Below are 18,938 nucleotides of genomic sequence, written 5' to 3'. Positions count from 1 at the left end.
ACAATGATGCCAAAGTCCATTATAATCAACTTTAGATGTATTTGAAGTCAAATTCTACTGGAATTTTACATTGAATTTTGCTGGGCTTTAGCTAGTACTAAGAAATATTTTTGCCAGAGTGAAATGTTTTTTGTAACAGTGCTTGCTGGTATAGAATTTAACTTGGATTAGTAAGTAGTTGTAATAGTGAAAAAAATTAAGAATCTCTGAGTCTTAAATATGACTTCTCTACTTAGGATTTTACACATTCTACTTTCCACAACAATTCAAAATAGAAGGCATGATTTTTCTACATCCAAGTGGCTTACTTCCATCATATTAATTAATTGGCTCTGCATAATTTGTAGTTTAAATAGATTTGGAGATTAGTGTCTGTTATTAAAAATGATTCTGTTCTTATGTGCCTACTTGAAGGACTTTAAAAAAAGGCCATGGGAGCAACAATTACTGGAAAATAACTGGCTGCCTCATCTTTGGCTTAGGTAGTTTCAGTATTGTCGAATTTTAGTCTGTTTCAGAGCAAACCAAGGAGTCTTCCATTGATGCAATATTTAAGGATATTGCCAAACTTGGTTTTGAAGGTACTTGGGATATTACTTATAATTTCTTAATGAATTCCAGCAGCTCTTTTTCAATAATTAGGGAATAAGCAGAGCCCTCAGCAGCATGCCAGTACAGTGGAGTAATGGCCGTTAAAGACATGAGCTTTGGGACTATTTGGAAACAAATGGTCATTTCACCAGAAAAGTAAAACAAACTGAGCAGTTTTACTCAACTTTCCTTCTTTGTATCCATGCCATATTTATAGGTCAACTCTAGCTAGTCAGCCATGGTGAGTTTTTTTTTAATTTGTCAGCTGTATGAATTTTACTGTGGCTGTGCTTAACTGTGTCTCTCTTCTGCTCTGATAGCAGGTACATGTTTTATTTTCTGTAATAAAAAAGAGCTCTATTATTTTTTTTTCATATCCAATACCATTATAAAATAATTATTCAGAACTGAACCCAGTTAGCTCCAGTTCATCCTGGATGACGACTGCAAATAAATGCATGTGGATTATATCTTCCTATTTTGCCTTTTATTTTAGTTGCATTTTGATTTAACACATTCATTTTATATTAGTGGAAGCGTTGCAAGTAATTTTAAGTGATGGGTATTAGTTCCTCTACCTCATTCAGGGTATAGCTTTCTATTTTGTAAAATAAATGGTCTTAGGATTTCTTAAGAAAAAAGGCTCACATTCTACCCCTTATAATGACCTACAAGGCATTAAAATGTGATGAAAGTAAAACAAGAAGGAAAAAAAAATATCTCCGTTAAAAAGTCCCTTTTTCAGTTGTACAATTGGAGCGGATCATTTTGCCTTTGTTGAAAATGTGCCGAGTAATGAAATAATAAAGCTCTAACGAAAGAATTGGTGTGTGATGAGGCAGGGGAAATAGAAAGCAGGCGGGTCATGTCTGTGTTAGGTTTATACACCATGCTTGGTGGATTTAGTTTTCTTTTTTGTGGGCTGTCTTAAATTGTTATTGCAATTTTTGGTTAAGTATTGCTGTTCTCAGTTACATAACTGCTCCCTTTGGCCTCTAAAAGAAGGTAGATTCTAAGGTCAAAAAGAAATCATGGTAAAAAGAACAGAGCATGAATGTAGTTGGGTCAAAAAATTAGGATTCTTGGATGGCAGCAGTCCAGGTACTGGTGTTAAGCCTAGGTCAGGAAAAGTCTAGAAAAGGAGGCTAGGAAGAAGTCTAGAACTTGGATTAAGCATGGTTCCTTCAGCAAAATTTCGCAGACTCAGGCCCATGAAGCAGTCAAGAGTAAGGACATTAGAGGTTATTACCTCTTCATTTTGGAGATGAAGAAACTGAATCTGCACATGAAAAAGCAGGAGGCTGGAGGGATGACATGAAGGGCCCCAAGCAATTCAGGGAGAAAACTGATATTGCAGTGTAGACCAAGGGGCTTTTTTACCATTATGGCATCATAGCTGGTGTTGTAATTCCTACTGCAATGGGAGCAGGAATACCTAGAGTTGTAGATGGTAAAAGAGAACACTAGTCACTGCACTGGGCAACAGAAGACCTATGTTAAAGTTGTTTCCCTGAATCCCTGGTTAAGGGATCAATGCTCTAAGCATCAGTTTTTTCATGTATGGACTGGGTACCTTTTACCTCCATAGATGCAAATGGAATGTTGTTTGCGAAAGTGCTGTAACAACTAAGGCAGTTCATGTGTAAAGCATTACAGAATACCACTGGCTATTCTTTTTTTTTTTTTTTTTTAAGATTTTTATTTATTTATTTGACAGAGAGATCACAAGTAGGCAGAGAGGCAGGCAGAGAGAAGGGAGGAAGCAGGCTCCCTGCTGAGCAGAGAGCCCGAAGCCGGGCTCCATCCCAGGACTCTGAGACCATGACCTGAGCCGAAGGCAGAAGCTTTAACCCACTGAGCCACCCAGGCGCCCCTCCACTGGCTATTCTTTCTCTAAGGACTTCTCCACAGCTATCCAGGGCTACAGGAACATGCCAACTGACTACCACCCAGAGGACATAAGAGAGGCAAAAAATTCTCTGTTCTCTCAAATGAACCTGCAGCCCACCCAGGGTTAAATCCTCAAGAAGCCTGCTTTTAACTCGGCAAGTTGTAAACATTCATTTCATTTATTTATTCATGAACTCATTCACTGAATAAATGAGGCATAAAAATATTAGACATAGTTTTTGCCCTTCTCTAAAGGGGGTAATAGATAAATAAATGTGATTCAATATGGAAAATGTTGTATATTAAGGGCTGGAGAGACTAAAAGAGGAAGTAAAAGGTTATGAGGAGGTTTTAAGAAGGGGTCTTATAGGTTGACTAATACTGGGACCTGCTGAGAATGTGAGGACATGCTGAGATTTCTGCTGAAGGAAGAGCCTCAGTGAAGTCATGAGAATGTGACAGAAGAGGCATGTATGGGAAGTGTTGGGTTGTGCAGTGAGCCAGAAGGTAGGGAATATGGGGGAGACTACTGAGAAATGGGTCTAGACATGATGAAGACAGATCATGAAAATCCTTGAATAGCATGCTAAGGAGATTGATCTTTGTACAAAAGACATGGAAAACACTAACCTACCTGTGAGACTAGATAGTTACTGAAATATTTAAACAACTTACACATATACAAAGAAACTTGGAAAAAAAAAAACAACTACATGAATCCAAACCTCTGGAAATAAGTCATTACGACTAGGTGAACATTATAAACTTTTTTCTGTGCACTCATATAGGTGAAAAAAAGTACTTTTTATGAAAATATGTGTTCTGGTTCTGGCAACAAAGTCAGCTGAACTGATATAAAATACATAGACCTTTCAATTCTACAGTTACAAAACCATAGACATGCTACATACAATGTATAAAAATAAAATCTAAATATATAAATTAAATTGAAGAAAGATCATTTTTGGCCTGATAACATGCTAGAAATAAAAGCAGCTTTAGTTTGAGCAATAAACTTAGGAGCAGATGCTGTGATGGTTTGGGAAGATATTAGAGTGGATAAGGGGATTAGAGGCTAAGATTTTAATGCCCATATAAATATGGAAAATACAGCATCAAGGCTGAGTGAGGTATGGAGCTGGAACAGACTTTTTTCCTTAAAGTTCCTTTGTATCCTGGAAAGAAAAACCTGCTCCTTGGTAAAAGGAGACTAGTAAAAATATACTCACTAATTCAGGTAATAAGACTAGAAAATGTGTTACTTTTGAAGCTCTGGGTGGGAAAATATGAGAGGAATTAAAGCCTTTGGCTACCAAAAATTGTGTGAAATTGGAATTTACCAGTTTAATGTTGGGAATGTCCAAGTTGGAAAACTAATGTCAAAAGTAATTGCAGACCAAATGCAAAAGTAAAATGATCCCGTGGTAAGACTTTTACACCTAGGGTAAGACTTTTACACCACAGGTTGTCTGGGGTAGAGGGAAGGAAGAGAGGAAATAATGAAAACTTAGAAATTCCATGAGGAAATAATCTATCATATGAGAGAGTCAGAAGACACTATAAGTAGGGAAACTATTCCCATGAATTTGAGGTTACAGAGCATCTGAAAAAATACTATAAAATAGTTATATTGCAAATGGTTAAAGTGATAAAAACAACTGGAAATCATACGGAGAGAAAAACACACTGAAGAGGTAAATTTGAAGAACAAATAGAGCTTCTAGAAATATAGACATGTCATTGATATACCCATGGATGAGTTAAATACCAGATTATATTCAGCTGAAGAATGAATTAATGAGTTGGAAGAAAGAACTGAGAAAATTACCTAAAATGCAACAGAGGAGAGATACAGAGATGGAAGAAATGAAAAAGAGTTTTAGAGATACAGAATAGAGAGTAAGAAGAGAGAATAGAGAAGGGGAAATCCTTGAGGAGCAATGGCCAATGCTTGGCTTAGAATTTTCCAAAATTGATTAAAAAACCCCACCAGGTCTTAATTTGATGAATCACGTGCTAGTGTACTGGTAAATGTTAAACAACCAGCTTGCCGAATAAAAAGCTAACCCTGACTTGTAGTGTTTGCTGACTGCTGTGCTGTAAATACTGTTGTCAACACTGATTTCAGCTTATTTCACTGAATGTAAAGTTAGGAAGAGATGTGCATAACTGGCTCTTGTGTGCTGGAATGAGCAGACACCAGCACACAACCACTTCGGCTGAATCCTTATGAAATCAGAAGACAAATCAGTACATGGGTACATTACAATGAAACTTAGAATACCCATGACAAAGGTAATATCTTAATTATGGACACAAAAGATAAATTCTCAACTTCTGGGGAAGGTGGTGGAGTAGGAGGATGCTAGGCTTATGTTGTCTCACAGATACACCTAGATGACACCCACATCAGTGTAAATAGCCCAGAAAATGCCCCCAAAGATTGACAACTAAATGTAGAGAAGAGGCCACATGGAAGAGGGTAGGAGTGGTGGAAATCCTGCCTAGAGCTAAATGAACCTGTGGGACTGTCTGTGGGAGGGAGAGATGCAGCAGGTCCAGAGAGGAAAGAGGAGCAGACCCCATACTAGGCACCCCAGGCATGGGAGAACTGCACAGGGAAGATGAATCTTTATAATATTGGCTTTGAAAACCAGCGAGACTTAACTTTGTGAGGTCTTACATCAGTGGAGCTTAACTCCTAGAACTTTAAAAACCAGTGGTTCCTCCCTGGGAGAGCCAGAAGGGTGATAGGAAATGGAGTCCCTGCCCTTAAAGAGATAACATAACAAACATCACTGCTGAAATACAGTATAGAAGGAGCAATTTGAAAGACCTCTGGGATATATGGGAGTGAGATTTGTTTACTAACCTCAGGGCATTTACAGGAGCGCCAGGGATCTTTGGGAGATGTCTTCCAGAATGAAAGATCTAGTGGGTACCATTTCCATCCCCTACTCTGAGCCTAGATATACAGACACCTGTAGGAACCAGCACAGCATGAATACCCTCCATTTAGCTTGTTAACAGCTTGTCCGGTCCCTGCATTCTCCTGTGGACTTGTTCCCTTCAACATGACCTCAGCAGGAAGCAAGCTAAAGTGGCACCACAATCATGGCAGTATGTAAGCAGCCCTGGCAGAGGTCAGCATCACTCCAAAGTGATTCCTGCCCCTGGTAGAAGGGAATAAAACCACATACCAATATGAATGTGGGCCAGACACTAGGCTGGGGGCAGACATCTGGTCTTACTGCAGCCCTTGCCCACCAAGGAAACTTCTCAGGGGATAATATAGGGAGAGCATGCTGCAGTTCTGTGCTACTACATCTCTAGCAAACACTTGCTTTGACTGAACCCAGCACAAGGTGGTCCCAGACTGGCCCACTAACAACACAGGGACCAGACCCTGCCATCAGTAGACGGAACCATTACAGATGACTGAACTCAAGACAAACATGCCTCAGCCAAAATGTTAGAGCACACGCAACACACAGGAGACACCTCTGGAATGCCAGATTCTGGTAAACAGGGGATATTGCAGGACAGCAGAGAACCTCTCCCTCATAAGGCCACTGCTTTCAAGAGCAGGAGTTGTAACTGACTTTCAAAGCACATAGAAACAGAGACAGAGTTAAGACAAAATGAGGAGACAGAGGTATGTGTCCCAAATGAAAAAACAGGACAGAATCACATTAAGATAGCTAAACAAAATGGAGACAAATAATATATCTGATAGAGAATTTAAAGTAATGGTCATAAAGATACTCAATGGACTGAGGAAACAATGGAAAACCTCAGTGAGACTGTTGACAGAGAAAATATAAAATAGAACCAATCAGAGATGAAGAAAATAAATGAAATGAAAAAATGTACAAAAATAGAAGGAATGAATAGTAGACTAGAGGAAGCAGAAGAATGGATCACTGACCTAGAGGACAAAGTAATGGAAAGTAATCAAACTGAACAGGAGAGATAAAGACTAATAAAAAATGAGGACAGGGAACTCCACAATAGTATTAAGTGTAATAACACTGACATTATAGGGGTCCCAGAAAAGTGAGAAAAGGGAGAAGAAAATTTATGTGAAGAAATAATAGCTAAAAACTTACCAAATATAGGGAAAAGGAAAAAGAAATCCAAATCCAGGATGTCCAGAGAGCCTCCAACAAAATTAATCTAAGGAGCTCTATACCTACACATGATAATTAAGTGGTAAAAAGTAGTGATAGAGGATTTTTAAAGCAACAAGAAAAAGAAAACAGTTATATACAAGGGAAACCCTGTAAGCCTATTAACTGACTTTTTAGGAGAAGCTTTGCAGGTCAGATGGGGAGCATCTTGATATATTCAAAGTGCTGAGAAAAAGAAACCTGCACCCAAGAATATGCTGTCCAGCAAGGCTGTCATTCAGAATTTAAGAAGAGAGAAAGAGTTTCCCAGACAGATAAAAGTTAAAAGACTCTATCACCACTGAACCAGTCTTACAAGAAATGTTAAAGGGGACAAGTTGAATGGAAAGAAAAGACCATAAGCAGGAATAAGAAAAGGAGGAAGCACAAAAGCAGTGAAATTAAGTATATCTACAAAAATTAAGCGGGGGTTCATAAAATAAAAAGATGCGAGGTATGAAACCATATACCTAAAATGTGGAGGGGAGAAGAGGAATAAAAACATAGTGTTTTTAGAATGGATTCAAACTTAAGTGATGACCAACTTACTATAGACTACTACATGCTTGCAATGTTGTATATAAACCTTATGGTAATCACAAATCAAAAATAGTAACAGATATGCAAACAATAAAGAGAAAGGAATCCAAGTGTATCACTAAAGAAAAGCCAATAAAATGAAAGAAGAGAGCTAAAGAACAGAGAAAAAAACTACAAAAACAACCATAAAAAAATAACAGGGGCACCTGGATGGCTCAGTGGTTAAGCCTCTGCCTTCAGCTTGGGTCATGATCTCATGGTCCTGGGATCAAGTCCCACATCGGGCTCTCTGCTCAGTGGAGAACCTGCTTCCTCTCTCTCTCTCTCTCTCTCTCTGCCTACTTGTGATCTCTGTCAAATAAATAAATAAAATCTTCAAAAAAATCATTAAAAAAATAAAACATTAAGTACATACCTGTCAATAACTTGATGTAAATGGACTAAATGCTCCAATTAAAAGATGTGGGATGGTGGAATGGATAATAAAGCAACACCCATCTATACAGTGCTACAAAGAGACTCATTTTGGACCCAAAGATTGAAAGTAGATTGAAAGTGAAAGGCTGGAAAAACATTTATCATGCAATGGAAGTAAAAAGTAAGCTAGAGGAGCAATACTTACACTGGACAATATAGATTTTTTAAAAAGCCTACTGAGAGACAAAGAGGGACACACTTAAATATAAAAGGAACATTCTAATGGGAAGATATAACAATTGTAAATATTTATGCACCCAACATGGGAGCACCCAAATATATAAATCAGCTAATAATGAACATAAGGAAGTAATTGATAGTAATACAGTTATAGTAGGGGACTTTAATACACAAATAACATCAATGGGTAAGTCATCCAAACAGAGAATCAATAAGAAACAATGGCTTTAATTGACACATTGGACCAGATGGGTTTAACATACATTCAGAAGATTCCATCCTAAAACTGCAGAATACACATTCTTTTCAAGAGCAAATGGAACATTCTCCAGAATAGATCACATGTTAGGCCACAAAACAAATCTCAACAAATAAAAAAGATCAAAGTGATACCCTGTATCTTTTCCAACCAAAATGTTATGAAACTAGAAATCAACCACAGAAAATATGGAAAGAACAGAAATACATGGAGGTTAAATAACATGCTACTGAGTAATGAATGGGTTGATCAAGATATGAAAGAGGAAATAAATATGTGGAGACAAATGAAAATGAAAACACAATGACCCCAAATCTTTGTGATACAGCCAAAGCTGTTCTAAAAGGGAAATTTATAGCAATACAGGTCTACTGAAAGAACAAGAAAAATCTCAAATAAACAACCTAACCTTACACCTAAATGAGCTAAAAATGGAACAAACAAAACCCAAAACCAGTAGAAGGAAGGAAATAATAAAAATCAGAGAAGAAATAAATGGAATAAAAAATAAAAAGTAATATAACAGATCATTGAAAAACAGGAGCTGGTTCTTTGAAAAGATCAGCAAAATCGATAAACTCTAGCCAGACTAATCAGAGAGAGAGAGAGAGGATTCAAACAAAATCAGAAATGAAAGAGAAATAACCAACACCAGAGAAATACAAAAGATTATAAGAGAATATCATGAGAAATTATATGCCAACAAATTGGACAACCTAGAAGAAATGAATAAATTTCTAGAAATACGTAACTTCATAAAACCAAATCAGGTAGAAATAAAAAATTTGAACAGACCTGTGATCAGCAATGATATTGTATTAGTAAATAAAAAACTCCTAATAAAAGTTCAGGTGCAGATGGCTTCAGAGATGAATTCTATCAAACATTAAAAAAGAGTTAATACCTATTTTTCTGAAACTATTTTAAGAAACAGAAGAGAAAGGAAAGCTTCCAAATTCATTCTGTGAGGCCAGCATTATCCTGATACCAAGATCAGATAAAGACCCTAAAAAAAAAAAAAAAAAGGACTACAGGCCAGTAACTCTGATGAACATAGATTCAAAAATCCTCAACAAAATATTAGCAAACCAAATCTAACAATGCATTAAAAAAAGTCATTCACAATCAAGTGGGAGTTATTCCTGGGATGCAAGGGTGGTTCAATATCAATCAATGTGATACATCAATATCAGAAAGGTAAGAACTATATGATCAGGTCAACAGATGCAGAAAAAGGATTTGACAAAGCGCAACAACCATTCATGAGCAAAACCAACAAAGTAGGTTTAGAGGGAACATAGAGCCACATAATGAAGTCTATATGCGAAAAACCCACAGCTAACATAATACTTAATGGTGAAAAACTGAGATCTTTTCTTCTAAGATCAGGAGTAAGACAAGGATGTCCACTCTTTATTCTACATAATACTGGAAGTCCTAACCACACCAATCAGACAAGAAAAAGAAATAAAATGTATCTAAGTTGTTCAGAAAAAATTAAAACTTTCACTATTTGCAGAAGACACAGCACTATATATGAAAAACCCTGAAGACTACCAAAAACTACTAGAACTGATAAATGAATTCAGTAAGGTTGCAGGATGTAAAATCAATGTACAGAAATCTCTTTTATTTCTATGCACTAATATGAAGTGACAGAGAAATTAAGAAAACACTCCCATTTACAATTGTAACAAAAATAATAAAATACCTGGGAATAAACTTAACCAAGAAAGTGAAAGACCTGTTTTCTGAAAAGTATAAAAAGTTGAGGAAAGAAATTGAAGATGACATAAATAAAGAGATATTCCAAGCTCATGGATTGGAAGACCAAATATTGTTAAAATGTATATACTACCCAAAGCAATCTATAGATTTATGTAATCCCTATGAAAATACCAATAGCATTTTTCACAGAGCTAAAACAAATAATCCTAAAATTTTTATGGAACCATGAAGAACCCCAAATAGCCAGAGCAATCTTGAAAAAGAACAAAACTGGAAGTATCACAATCCCAGATTTCAAGATATCATACAAAGCTGTAATAATCAATATAGTATGGTAGTGGCACAAAATTAGACACATAGATCAATGGAACAGAATAGGGAGCCCAGAAATACCCGCCCCCCAGTTATATGGTCAATTAATCTTTTAAAAAAGGAAACAATAATATGCAATGGGGAAAAGGACAGTCTCTTCAACATGGTTCTGGGAAAACTGGTCTATCTTATACCACCACAAAAATAAACTCAAGATGTATTAAAGTCTTAAATGTGAGATGAAATCATAAAAATCCTAGAGCAGAGCACAGGCAGTAATTTTTCTAATATCAGTTATAGCAACATATTTCTAGATATGTCTCTTTTGGCAAGGGAAACAAAAGTAAAACTATTGGGACTACACAAAATATAAAGCTTCTCTGCACAGCAAAGGAAACCATCAACAAAACAAAAAATGGAGATATTTGCATATGATATATCTGAGGAGGGGTTAGTATCCAAAATATTCAAAAAGAACTTTCACAAAAAATACACCAACACCAAAAAAAAATAATAATCCAGTTAAAAAATGGGCAGAAGATATGAACAAACAATTTTCTAAAATAGACCTACAGGGCACCTGGGTGGCTCAGTGGTTTAAGCCTCTGCCTTCAGCTCGGGTTATGGTCTCAGGGTCCTGGGATCGAGCCCCCCCATATCAGGCTCTCTGCTCAGCAGGGAAACTGCTTCCCCCTCTCTCTGTCTGCTTTGCCTACTTGTGATCTCTCTCTCTCTTTCTCTGTCAAATAAATAAATAAATAAATAAATAAAATCTTAAAAAAAAAATAGAAGCACAGATAGCAACAGACACATGAAAAGATGTTTAATATTACTAACCATTAGGGAAATGCAAATCAAAACAATAATGAGCTATAACCTTATACCTGTTAGAATGGCTACAATAAAAAACACAAGAACCAAGTGTTGGTGAGAATGTGGAGAAAAAGGAACACTTGTATACTGTTGGTGGGAATTCAAAGTAGTACAGCCACCATGGAAAACTGGAAGTTCCTCAGAAAATTAAAAATAGAATTGCCATGTGATTCAATAATTCTACTGGATTGGTAGTTACTTAAACAGAATATGAAAACACTAATCTGAAAAGATATATGCACTTCTCTTTTTTGCAGCATTATTTACAGTAGCCAAGTTACAGAAGCATCTATTGTGTCCATTGATAGTTGAATGGATAAAGAAGATGTGGAATGAATATATATATATGTGTATACATACACACATAGGTATACACACACATATGTGTATACCTATGTGTGTATGTATACACATATATACATATATACATATGTATATGTGTGTATATGTATATATATATGTAAGTAAATAAAATGGAATATTAATTGCTCCACCATAAAAAGAATGAAATCTTGCCATTTGCCACAACATGAATGGATTTAGAAGGTATAATGCTAAGTGAAATAAGTCAGAGAAAGACAAGTACTATATGATTTCACTCATGTGAAATTAAGAAACAAAATGAACAAATTAAAATGACAAAACAACAGGCCCTTAAATGTGGTGAAGAAACTGGTGGTTGCTAAAGGAGAGTTTGGTGGGGGGCATGGGTGGCATAGGTGAGTGGGATTAAGAATACAGTTATTGTGATTAGCAGTGAGTAATGTGTTGAATTGTTGAATCACTGTATTATACACCTGAAACTAATAAAGTACTATATAGTAATTATACTAGAAAAATTGAAAAAATATTTTTCTCTTGAGCAATAATTAGTCTGAAAGCAGACTTAGGGCACTGATCATTGGAACACCAAAGACTACTGTCTTCAAAGTACTGAGTAAAAAAAAAAAAAAAAAAATCAATCTACAATTCTGTACTTAGTTTTATCATTTTTAAAGAGTAAGATAAAGAATTTTTTCACACAAATGGTGAGAAAATTTACCAAGTACTGACTCTATGACTTATTAAGGAATATTTTTCAGAAAGAAAAGAACCACCTGAGAAGGACATTTTCAGATGCCAGACCAGTAATAAAGTCATAATCATGGACAAATATAAGCATTTAAAAATTATTTAAAATCTTAAAAAAATAAAAATAAAAATTATTTCTAAATTATAGTAGTAACTAATTTGGAAGGATTTAATAAGTTAGAACTTAAATATTATACTACAATTAAATGAAAAGTGAGATTGTTGTAAAGCATTGTAATGTTTGGCAGGAGCAGAATCTAACAGAAAAAGATACCAGTTAGATGTGAAATAGGAAAGGAAACATAAAATACAAAATAGGACGGTATGAATAAATTCAAATGCATCAGTAATCTCAATAAATGAAAACAATGAGTTCACCTTAAAGGCAGAGATCCTCACATTGTTTTCAAACTTTGTATCTATATGCAGTTAAAGAAAACAAATACATAGCATAGATTTGCAAGCAAAAGGTTGATTATCAATTTATTGTCTCTCAGCTCCAAATTTGTTCTTTTAGATGCTCTGTGAAAATTTATCTGGGCTCTTTAAATGTTGTTTCTTTACCAGCTTGTCCTAAAGCTTTGTTAATAGAGGGTTCTGGCAGTCATTGGAGGAGGAAAAGGGTTTTGCTTCCTGGTTTTGGTGGTCTCCTTTGGTGGGCTTTCTCTAGCCTGGTTGTTGCAGTCCTGCAGCTTCTCCAGGGCCCTAGTCCTGAAGTACAGGTGGCCGCAGCCAACAGCTCCCAGCAGCCACTCCTCCCACTCCCACCCTACACGCCTACCCTGGGAAGACTTGCAGTCGACTGCCTCCAGCGTGATACTGCCCTATGGATAGCTGCCTCCAGTTTCCTAGAGGTTGGATTTCCGACAAGTTCCAGAAAAATTTTGAAACATAAAGATTTAATAGTTCCTAAATTTATCAGAAAAGATAGTGAAATGAAATGGAAGAATTGCTGCACTGTATTGTATACACACATATATAGCAGAATTCACTCTACGAAATATTTCTGAATGTTCTCGGTAGAGTTTATATTCCCTAGACTACAGAGTCATTTTTCTTCAGTGTTTTAAGCAAGAATCCTACAATTTACCTTATTTGACTCATTGGATTTACATGCTCAGCCTAATTCAGTATCTGTGGCCAGGGAAGCTGAATTTGCCAGATTGGTTTAAAACAATCTGATCCTGCTCTTTGTTTTGGACATGGGGTGGGTCAGCCCTCCCAAAACACAGGATTCCTACGGAGGAGGGGTAAATGTCTAAGAGTACTTTTTGTTCTCAGGAAGGAGGAAGAGAAATGGATATTAGTTGGACAAACCGGGTATATCCACAGCATGGTATATATATTTTTTAAAACTCCCAACTTTTCTTCATTTTAAGATTCTTCTAGTAATCTTTGAATGATTTTTTTCTTCTATGTTTTGAAGAAAACATTTTTTATGTAAGGGAAATCAAAAATTTGTTATTATTCTGGATTATCTTTGTCATTCTTGGAGATTTTCCTCTTGTTTTAATGTCTGCCTTTTGTCTCTGCATTTCTTGGGATCCCTTTCATCTCACTCATTTTGTCTTATTGAATTAACACACCTATGAAATCATTATGTAGATTGAAGTGCTCTTGGGGAACTCTTCTCCTCCTTGTCTTTTGGGCAAACTGGATTGTATCTTGCTTGCTGTGTTGCTTCCTTTCATTCCTTTCCTCTATGTAATATGTCTGTAAGGTCACCACACTGAATGTCTTCATCTCACTTATGTTCAACATAGGGAACTTGATTCAGATTTTTTTGTGCTGATATATCATAAGTGAATTATTCTGACTCATTCTCCTTTCATCTTCACAGATGTAGTTGGAGGTATTTCCTCTTTCATTGGGTAGACACTCTTGGGCTTTGGAATATTTTCCCCAAGCTATGTAGAGTTCTAGAGTCTTCAGTCCATCAGAGAGCCAGCCCTGTTTATTCATTTCACCTTATTATTATTTCCCCAGCAACCATTTTCTCTCAAAAGAAGGAAAAGAGAGAACTCCACTTAAGTTCCTTCCTCCCCTTGTTGGGAGTACTAATAGAAATTTTCAAGATTTATTAAGTCACCAATACTACTTCTGGGAGACATAGGGACATTTTGTGTCCTCAGCTCCCAGTTTTTAATGAGTTGTGACAGTAGGTTTTACTCCTTTGTTTGCTTTTTGATCCTGATGTTTACATTCCACTCAACCCTCAGTTTGTTAATTTTTGTTTGGAGTAACAAGAGAGCATCAGGAGAGACTCATGTTTTAAATCATGATGGCAGGAATATGGAGACACTCAGAAATATTTGTAGAATGAATGAATGAATAGTAGAGGTACCTAAATGAAAGTGTGGGTGGAATGGGAAGGGAATGCATAATGGGCAGTATGGAGGAGCAGATTGGTAACTTGACTTTGGAATTCTTTTGTGTAAAAATGATGTTCATTTAATCTGGTCTTTACCTTTGTATAGAAGTTAATGATTTGCAGAAGCATGAGTCTTAATCCATGGAGCCAGTTGTTGAAGGGAACTGACTGCAATATAAATGAAAGTTTGGGGACCTACCAACACTTTCCTTTCATTAGCTGTATGACAAAGTTCTGGGTTTGAGGAGGGTTTTTGGATATGCCCTGCCTCCTCTCTCCACACGCCTTATACTCGCCTGTCCAAATGCCAGAACATACACTATGATTGATGGATGCACTCTACACAGAAAAGAACATTAGGTTCTAAATCAGTTGCTTTCATAAAGTTATGTGTGCCTCTGACAAACTTTAAAGAAATTAATTGGCTGGAGGTAGGCTTCCTTGAGTATGAGAATATGGTTCCATCTCACCCTCTTGGTTATGATTTGAACTTGCTTGATGTCAGTCAGGCTGTAAACATGTAGCCTATAGCATAGAGAGTGAATTGGTCAGAACGCTTTTCCTTGACAGTGTCAGAGAGCCAATCTTGACTAGCATAAACAAAGTAATACATACAAAGAGATGGTGTAGCTTATTCACTATTTGATGGAGCAGAGGAGGGGCTGGCCTTTGGGTGATTAGGTCCAGGAACAGGCACACCAGGGCTCCCTTGTCATTTCTCATTTCTCCTTCTCTCCACTTGTAGCCCTGTACTCTTCAGCTCTCAGACTCCATGAGACTCCAGGAATCCAAGATCTTATATTCTTATAGCCTAGAGAGGAAAGAAAACGCTTTCCCTCCAAATCTTGTGAGAAACCCCAAGGAAGATTCTGATTGGCTCATACTGGTCATGTGTCCAACTGTGGGATGAGATTGTGGGATAATAAATTGGCAGCTCTCACCAGAAATAGATGTTCTCTAAAAAGGCAGGGGAGGAGGTGATAGTCTGAGCACATAAAATAACACATTTTCACTGAGGGGGGATATAAAAGTCTCCATATGCTTTGCAGGAACTGAATTCGCCCATGCCAAGCTGTCAGAGGATATGAGCCTTCATTCATGTATGAATTGAGGCCATTTGATACCTTTACCTTGCTCACTTTTACCCAGCTCAGAAAAATGGCACTTGTTGATTTTGTAACCTCAAATAAAAATGAACCCCAGGATGTTTCCAGATTCGGCTTAATTCCAACCAGTTTTTACTTCCTCAGCCCAGAAGCTGGTATGGAAATAGATATTAGGCATCTGCTGCTTTGTGTTATGGCTAATGAATAAGGAGGATGCTTTTCCAGAACCAAAGAGCCATAGTTACAGTACTGAGGATGAAGAAAGACTGCAGGGGACCAACTGGTTTTTGTTTGGACCATGATTAAGAGAAGGCTCATTTGTTCTGATGCTTTTAAAATCAGCTCCGCTCCAAAGCACTTGGGTTATGTATTTGCCATCTTGCAGAAAGACTCAGCAATCGAGATTCAAGCCAAATCCTTTTTACCTACTTATAAAAGACACTGCTGCCCTGGGCCCTGCTGGCTGCATGGGCTGACTGGGCTGGGAGCCAGCTCTGAGACTGACCATGATAGTGCATGCCATTTATAGGAAAGGAAGAATGGTGACATGGTTTAGATTAGGAGCAATGCTAACTATTCACTGGATTTCTTTCACACAGTTAAGGCACTTTGGTTTTTTTTTTTTTTTTTTTTCAGCCAACTTTCATTATTAAATAGTAAAAGCTGATGTTTTAAAAGGTACACTTCTATTATTTTGCTATTGAAAAAGCTGGTATGTATCTTATTATTCCTCTAGATTCATAGATTAGAAATTAATACCCTGGGAGAAAATATCACAAAATTATAAAGATTATAAGTGAGAAAATTAGGTGTGATTGATTTGATGACCTTAAGTTTCTTGTGGAAGGAGACTGTTTTCTTGTTTTATTTTTATTCAGCCTTGTTTTATATTGTCTATCTAGTGTTGTGCAAAATGCCTGGCATATATTTGGGACTCTTCAGACATTGAATGAATGAATTAAATTAATATATATAAATATAAATTAATATATATTTAAATTAATATATGTTAATTAAGTTAATATATAAAATTTAGGAGGAAGAATCAAAGAATAAAATGAAAATTTAGAGAAAACCAAGTTTAAATATGTGCTCCCATACGAAGACAGTTGATTACCTGAGAGGAAAGTCTATCTAGTTTTCTCTTTACTCTATTTTACTAGAGCAGGAAGTGGAAGTTCCAAACTCTGAAACAGATGAATTATCCTTGCAACATGCCTATCTTACGAGAGGTTCCTAGGTACTATATGAGTCCAACTTGCTGGTTTTCCAGCTTTAGTTTCTTAACTAAGGTGTTTGAAGGTAAATTTGATTAGTTTTTTGTCAAATTCATGACACAAGGGACTATATGTAAAGAGTAACTCAGAATCCTCCTGTCAGTTTAATTAGTTATAATTAGTTATAATTAGTACCAGGTACATAATTCATGGGGCCCACTACAGAATTAAAATATGGGGTCCTTGTTAAATTGTGAAGAATGTCAATATAGTGACAGCATTAAACCAACTTTGGGCCCTTCTAATCTATGCACCTGAATGCATAAGTGCCACGTCCATGAAGTCAACCCTGTATAGATTGCTTATCTTTGGGAACTTAGGAAGCATTGGTGAGTTCATATTTACAACAAAACCTTATTGAAATTTCTGGGTTATTTAATTATTTCGAAGATGGATATGAGCAGTAGGGAAACTGCATTGGTATAGATAGGACTAGTACCTAAGGTCATTGGATTCCAGTCTGAGGTATCCTTCAGCAGAGAGATTATAACTAAAAATACCATGTATACAACTTGCTTCTTCTGTTCACTGTTAAGTAATGTTCTTGGGTCTTATGTTACATTTTTATCATTTTGCTTTTGAGTGATCTGAGAGTTATAATGTCTGGACCATTAAGAATGTCTTTGAATTTTTCTTTTCTGGCTGGGAGGTACAGGACACCCCTTCATGGACCAGGTGGCTGTGGCAAGGATAGATGTGGTGGCAAGCACTAGTGTGTGCACCCTAGTGGCAGGAGGGTGGGGGGGTCCTGGCCCAGTACATATGTGCCTTAAAGAGAAAGATAACGTGGAAGACCAAGATCATCAAGATGTCTGTACCCAAGCCCTGCATCTCTGGATATTGCTTACTACCTGGGCTGTTATCCTAAGACAAATTCAAGTACAAAAGAACTCAAGTGCCCTAAGGAAGATTGGATAACCAAAAAATGCCTAATCAAGATTCCGCTATACATGTGAGAAGGACGCAATAATTCCAGAGAGGTCCAGTTCGAAACAAGAACCCTGTTAAGAGTAGAAGAGATTATATGTGGTCTTATTAAGGGAGAAGCTTCCAAACTTCAGGTAGTAACAGACTTTGATGACACTGAGTAGATTTTCCTGTGAATGGAAAAGATGCCCAACATGTTGTTATATCAGTGACAATAGTAAGCTAGTTACAGATGAATGCTGTAAAAAGATACTACAACTAAAGGAATAATACGCTATTAAAATTGATCCTGTTCTTACTGTAGAAGAGAAGTAACCCTATATGGTAGAATGGTATACTAGATCATATGGTTTGCTTGTTGAATGGTATATTAAATCACATGGTGGCAGAATCTGATGTTATGCTCAAGGAAGAGTTTGAGAATTTCTTTGCTAAACCAACAATACAGTATCCCTGTGTTCATATTTTCAGCTGGTATTGGTGATATGCTGGAGGAGGTAATCCATCAGGCCAGCGTTTATCACCCAAACATCATAGTAGTGTCCAGCTTCATGGATTTTGATGATAATGGGGGTGCTCAAAGGATTTAAAAGCAAACTAATTTCTTTATTTAACAAACATGATGGTGCCTTGAAGAATACAGAATATTTCAATTGATGAAAAGACAATAGCAACTAACTCTGCTGGGAGATTCTCAAGGGGATGCAAGAATGGCAGATGGAGTAGCTAATGTTGAACACATTCTGAAAATTGGATATCTAAATGATAGGGTGGAAGAGCTTTTAAAAAAGTACATGGACTCTTATGATACTGTTCTAGTAAAAGATGAATCTTTGGATGTAGCCAACTCTGTCTTACAGAAGATTCTATCAACTAGCTTTCTTTGAGACCTTTCTCCTGTGGGTACAATTGATGCAAGAACTGCTCACCTGTCCATCTTGCTGAAAGTCTTCTATTTATAAAAATTTTTGCTCTTGAAGTTTTTTCTCTACATTATTGAAGTGTTCTCAGACATATTGAATCCATCAACCAGAAGCTCTTTTTTTCTCCACCTTTCTTAATACACTCCTCACTATATATTTTCACAGACTTAAAAAAAATCTTAAGGCAAAAATTTGAAAAATAACTCCCTGCATTTCCAGAGTGAATTTTGTAGTTTAATATTAT

General features: G+C 36.6%; 1 pseudogene; it reads left to right on the top strand.

Moving 5' to 3' along the window:
* The first annotated feature begins 17,510 nt into the window (after positions 1-17,510).
* LOC116868265 lies at positions 17,511-18,658 on the top strand (annotated as a pseudogene).
* Positions 18,659-18,938: the final 280 nt, after the last annotated feature.

The sequence above is a fragment of the Lontra canadensis genome, unplaced genomic scaffold (assembly GCF_010015895.1).
Source record: "Lontra canadensis isolate GAN:19392208 unplaced genomic scaffold, GSC_riverotter_1.0 scaffold15, whole genome shotgun sequence".
NCBI classification, from domain to species: domain Eukaryota; kingdom Metazoa; phylum Chordata; class Mammalia; order Carnivora; family Mustelidae; genus Lontra; species Lontra canadensis.
This window is presented reverse-complemented; position numbering and strand designations above follow the sequence as displayed.